Source organism: Apium graveolens, chromosome 4 (genome assembly GCF_009905375.1).
Source record: "Apium graveolens cultivar Ventura chromosome 4, ASM990537v1, whole genome shotgun sequence".
Lineage (NCBI taxonomy): Eukaryota > Viridiplantae > Streptophyta > Magnoliopsida > Apiales > Apiaceae > Apium > Apium graveolens.
Genome location: NC_133650.1, coordinates 155,093,417 through 155,100,538, shown reverse-complemented (window position 1 = coordinate 155,100,538; position 7,122 = coordinate 155,093,417).

The following is a 7,122-nucleotide window of genomic DNA, read 5'->3' as shown; positions in this document are numbered from 1 at the left end:
ATTTACCTATATGCCCTTTTACCTATAGAGAGAAGTCCAATAAATTCCGAAAAATAGGAAACGAGCCAGATGTTGTTCAGTAAAGCGAATACCGAGTCAATTTCGATTCTAAAAATTATTTTAAACCTAGAATGACTATAAGACTTTTGTGCTATGTGAATTATGTGGTTAATCGAGTCCTATTTGTTATTAATTATTATATGAATCAATTATACGCGTACGGGTAGACGATAAGTGGTATGTGAAGTCGGTTTAAGATGCGATTGAGATACAAGTTGACTAAATAAGGGTTTTTCTATGATAGAGACGAAGCCAACAAGGCGGACTGAACCAGGGTAAGAGAAAGGTGAATTGCTTGTGGTAGATCGCGTGAAAGGCAAGTTTTTCCCGTATTCTAAATTCAGAGTAGTGAATTGCTTTCAGATTCTTATCGCAGTTACACACTAATAATTCCTGTTCTCAAACACTAATACACAATTATTATTCTTTTATTCATATCTCATTTCGATTCCTAATTTCTCCCAATTTATTGAATCCTCTATTCATATTCCAATAGTTTATATATATATACATATATCCTGATATATTCCGATGTTGGGATACATTAAAGCATACCTATCATTCCGGTTGCTCATCTATGGACTGGATGGTGACGATTAGGATCAGGTATACACTTGATCCTAAGGACTGGGAATTAAACGGATCCTTGTGTTGGGTCGTAGAGCCTGGGTATCCGAATGGATCTATACATTGAGGTATGGATCTGTACTATATCCTGGCTGATCAGCAGGATATAGGTGCGAACTTGTGTCTAGTTTAGTTTATTGATACTCGCCGATAATGGCCTTTGTTCTTGTCTTGCGAGGTTATATCTCTGCTGATGTTACCTAATTACCGGTTAATTTAGTTTATTATAACACTACTTATATATTATGGACCTGTTGAACAATCTATGGCTCACCCCTTTTTTGTTGTTATTCACCTTATTGTTTTCAGTTAAGAAGGATGTTGGTGAGACTGCGTAGCTGTATGAACAGTTACGTGAGAACCCAATGTTAGGACGAAAAGACGCGCTAATATCCACGCAAGTATACATGATTATAAGTAATATAGAATTATTTCTTGTTCATTCTTATAGAGACTGGTTTAGGTTAATTTCAATCAATGACTTATGCAACAATGGTATGGTTACTATTCAATGCTAAGACGATCATAAATTGAGATTGTTTATAACTAAGATTGTTAACTAACATGCAATTAAGTAAGAGAGTAAAAAGGTTGATTTAATTATAAAACACAAACATGGGATTCTAGTTTCATTACTATATTCAATAGCCTTTTTGTTCTTAACCTTAGCATTCAATGGTGATGACACTAATCAGATAACATGAAACTGATAAACGCCAACTTTCGTTGTACGAATACCATAATACCAGACATCCATAGAAGAGATAGAAGCTGAATAGCCACCAATTTTATTGAGACCCTATATGTCTATAGAATTTGAAAACATAACGGTTTAATGCACAAGTTATCTATCATGATTACATAGGGCAAGTAAGATGGTTAAAATTACCTAGAAATCATGCATAATAAATACATGAACCTATGCTAGCATGGCATGTTCTAAACTCCTTTATTCATTTTCGCTTCAATAGAAATTAACACGCTATCTTATATGTTCGCAACACTCATAAGACGAATAAGTATAACCAATACTAGGTTATCATACAATCACCACACACTAAGGTATTGAAACAAATTAACTAAAGAAATCCATAAGTAAATCCGATAGAACCTCACGATAATGATTAGCCTATTATCGGACTCATCATCAACGTGGGTTCCGATGAAAGCATGGTATAATAAATATAGTCTTTATAATGAATAAATAAAAAAACCATGTACGAAACAAAAGTATAGGTTCACAAGCAAGAAAACTAGCATCCAAAGTTACAACTTAAAAAAAAAAGAATCACAAGAATAAACTAGATCCTCTTCGCCTTGGTTGAATTGTGCTATACGGTCTTTTTACGCCTTCTCTATAATATCCGGTACGGCTTGTTATAAAAAACGATCATAAGTTATGTTTATATAGCAGCCCATGCAGAGTAGAAGTCGAGCTGATCAAAATTAGAATAGAATCAGGCATCTTTGATCCCGACCTGGAGCGACCGCGCGCTTCATTAGCGCGGGCGCGCTGCAAATTTGCATCCCGGCACAGCCGCGCGCTACTACAGCGTGGGCGCGCTGACCTTCTCGAAAAAATACTGATTTTTATTTTCTTGCATGGTTTGAGCTGGCGATCCACAAGCTTTTATTCCAGACAACATCCTAACACCAATTTAGCATCAAAACAATGCCAAATCACCTGGATTTTCGATATAAGCCTGAAATGCCAAAACACTACAAAACACATCAAAAATATAAATAACTTGAGTACAAAACGTCAATTTAAGCCTTTATAGAGCTTTCTAAGTGGACATAAATGCCACTTAACACACCCCTAAACTTGAACCAATGCTTGTCCTTAATCATAAACAGACTCAAAGAACAAAAAATTAAAAATGCATGAATGCAAACTATATGAATGCAACGATCCCCATAGAATAACTTAACTAACTAACAAGCGACCTCTAAATAAATATAGTTATTCGCACAAGTTCAATTAAATCTCACAAATCAATTCACAAACCAGAAGCTTACATGTGTGTAATTGCTTAACAGGTATACTAACGCAACTAGATCAATAATCATGACTCACTACTCATCTAGGCAATCACAAGGTTATAAATAGAATAAAAGGCTAAACTCAAAATGACTTATAACACCTCAATTCTTATAATGGAGTTATTATATGGATTCATGCTTTTATTCACAACACATAAACAATACAAATATGCTTATTTGATCGTGCAATGAGTGAGGTCTACAAAAGACTTATACAATAATACCCATGTAGCAAGCGTTATGTTAGTGGATCACAGACTATAAAAGCCTTAGGTCACTAGGCACAAAGTCCCCTAAGAACTTAATAACTCGTGTATTAAAGAGCCCACTCGTGATCAATTATGCATAACACATATTTTTTTCTTTTTTTCTTTTTTCACAATTTTCTGAACGAGTGTGTTTCGCTCCATCTCGTTCAACCCTAGACTACTCATATAAAATATTAGCTGGCTACTAGCCATTTGACACCTAGCCACAACAACTAGTAATGAAATCCAAAAAAAAAATTTACTTCAATTTTTAAATATCCATTTTATTTTATGATTAAGAGAATATCCTAAATTCTAAATATAAACATGTGATTAAACCTTGACAAATAAACAAACCATAATCATGATCTAGCACGCAAGCAACCTATAAGACTTAGTGAAATTATCTTGCTTCTAGCATGCAAATTAACTCGATAAGACTTAACATTCCTAAATACGACATCACCACACTTGCATCAATATCACAGATCAATCGGCAAAATCAACAAAGGGATCATGTTATAATGCAAATGCATGAACTATACGCAACACTCTATAACAAAAAATAAAAAAAACTACCACATGGAAAATAATGCAACTATATGAAATAAACTATCATGAATATACAAACTGTATGCGACTCACACAAAACATATAATCCTTAACTACTACCCCCAAACTTAAAATATTCACTGTCTTCAGTGAAGGTAATAGTAAGGAATCAGGCATACCTACTCAGAATCAGAGTCATCTGTTAGGGCTAGAACACGCTCTAGTATTCACGCAAGTATACGTGATCGCAAGTAATATAGAATTAATTCTAGTTTGTTCCCACAGGGACTGGTTTAAGTTAATTTTAATCAATGTATTTATACAACAATGGTATGGTTATTATCCAATGCTAAGACGAATAACAAATTAAGGTTCTTTTAACTACGCTTAACTAAGAGATTATAATAAAGAACATAAACTAAGAGAACAAAGAGAGTTGAATACTATATGACACAACACGGGATTTTAACTTCATTAAATACTTCATTCAATAGCCTTTTTGTTGTTAGCCTTAGTATACAATGGCGATGACACTAATCAAATAACATGAAACTGATAATCGCCAACTTTCATTGTACGAATACAATACTACCAGACATCCACAAAAGAGATAGAAGCTGAATAGACACCTATTATATTGAGACCCTATATGTCTATAGAATTTGACAACATAACGGTTTAATACAAAAGTTATCTATCGTGATTATATAGGGTATGTAAGATGGTTAAAATTACCTACGAATCATGCATATCAAATATATGAACCTATGCTAGCATGGCAAGTTCTAAACCCCTAAATTCACTTTTGCTTTATTAGAGATTAACACGCTATCCTATAAGTTCACGATGCTCATAAGACGAATAAGCACAACCAATACTAGGATATCATAAAATCACCACAAAGTAAGGCATCAAAACAAATTAACTAAAGAAATCCATATATAAATTCGTTAGAACCCCATGATAACGATTAACCCATAATCGGACTCGTCATCAATGTGGGTTTCGATGAAAGTATGGTATAATAAATGTAGTCTTTATACTGAATAAATAATAAACCAAGTACGAAACAAGAGTATAGGTTCACAAGTAAGAAAACTAGCATCCAAAGTTACGACTTAAAACAAAAAATCACAAGAATATAGTAGATCCTCTTAGCCTTGGTTGAATTATGATCTATGGTCTTCTTACGCCTTCTCCTTAAGCTCTGGTACGTCTTGTTATGAAAAATGAACATAAGTTATGTTTATATAGCAGCCCATGTAGATTAGAAGTCTTTCGGATCAAAATCAGAGTAGAAACAGGATTCCTAGAATTCGACCCGGCGCGGCCGCGCGCTTAACTAGCGTGCGCGGGCTGTACTTCTATAATCCTGGTGCGGCTGCGCACTACTACAGCACGGGCGCGCTCACTCTCTGGAGAAAATCCTGAATTCTTCTTTTCTTGCCGGCTTGAGTTGGTCTTTCCATGAGCAATCTTCTTGACACCATCCTAACACCATATTAGCATCAAAATAATGCTAGATCACCTGAATTCCTGATATAAGCCTGAAATGCAAAAACACTACAAAACACGTTAAAAACACCAACACTTAAGTACAAAATACCAATTCAAAGCTTTACGGAGCGTTATAAGATGACATAAATGCCACTCAACATACCCCCAAACTTGAATCGATGCTTGTCCTCAAGCATAAACAGACTCAAAGAATAAGAAATAAAAATGCATGAATGTAAACTATATGAATGCAAAGATCCCCATAGAATAACTAAACAAATCAACAAGCAACATCTCAACAAATGCAGTTATTCGCACAAAGATCAATCAAGTCCCACAAATCAACTTACAAGCGAGAAACGTGCGTGTGTGCAAATGCTTACAGATGTACTATCACAACTAGATCAAATAATCATGACTCACTACTCATCTAGGTTAGTGGATCCCAGACTATAAAAAGCCTTAGGTCACTAGGCATAAAGTCTCCTAAGAACTTAATAACTCGAGTATTAAGGAGCTCACTCGTGATCAATTATGCATAAACACATATTTTTTTCCTTTTCTTTTTTTTCCTTTTTTCATATTTTCTCTTTACAAATTTCTGAACGAGTGTGTTTCGCTCCATATCGTTCAACCCTATACTTCTCATATAAAATGATCCTGCTACTAGCCATTTGACACCTAGCCACAACAACTAGCAATAAAATCCAAATTTCTCCCATTTTTAGATTTCTATGCTATTTTATTATTAAGAAAATATCCTAAAATCTAAATATAAACAAGTGATTACACCTTGACAAACAAATAAACCATGACCATGATCTAGCCCTCAAGCAACCTATAAGACTTAGTAAAATACAATTATCTCTAGCATGCAAATCAACTCGATAAGACTTAACATCATTAAGCACGACATCACTACACTAGCATCAATATCATAAATTAATCGGAAAAATCATCTAAGGGATCATGTTATAATGCAAATACATGAAACGATATGAACAAACTATCATACAAAAATAAAAAAAAAAAAAAAAAACAAAAAAACTACCACAAGGCAAATATACAACTATATCAACTAAACCAGCATGAATATGCAACTATATACGACTCACACAAAATACATAATCCTTAACTACTACCCCCAAACTTAAAATATTCACCATCCTCAGTGAAGGTAATAGCAAGGATTCAGGCATACCTACTCAGAATCAGGGTCATCACCCTCAAGGGGTGGAGTGTCAGAAGTGTCCGAAGACGGATATACAGAATCCTCACCATATACTGGCCACTGGATGTCAACTCCTGTGGCTCTGAATGCAGTCCCCAATGCTTGGGTAAGATCCTGTGTAAAGCGACTATGGATGTCATACATCACATACATCCTCCTCAACAAGCATCTATACTGCGCTGTACTCATCCCAACACTGCCCTGTCCTTCCTCCTGCTTCTGCTGTTGTGATCTTGAAGGACAGGTCTCTCCCAACTCAACTCTCCAAGATGCCTTGCTCGCCTGCGTCGTACCACCAGCATATGCCTGAGGAGCTGGCCTTCAACCTGGCAGATGGTCATAAAAATATCAAAGCCCCTTAGGATCGGGCTTCCCACCATACCACTCTGTCATATTCAACAACGCCGAACTATTAATCGGGGCACTCGGGAGCTGCAACTGCTCATGTGCGGGCCAATGAACTCCAACCGCCACATAGAGCTTCGTCATAATGGACACATAAGGAATAGAACCCGTAGTACTCCCTCACAGAAACCTCAAAATACCATAACGGATAACCATCCCAAGATCCACATAGTCTCCCTGCAAAATCCCCCACAATAGGCGTGCGCGCTCCATAGTAACATCATGCACGTGAGAAGATGGCATAATGTTAAAATAATAAAAGAATTCCATGCATGTGCAAATCTGTTCATGGACGATGCAAGGAAAGTGGCATACTCTTTTGTGCCCTTCTTGAACTTCCAATGAGTCTCGGGAACACACAGGGTAGCAACAATCAAATCCAAGTTAAACTCCTCCGGAGTCTTCTCATTTCAATTCTCCTATTCAGGCCTCCTCTCGGGCCGCTCAATCACCCTACGA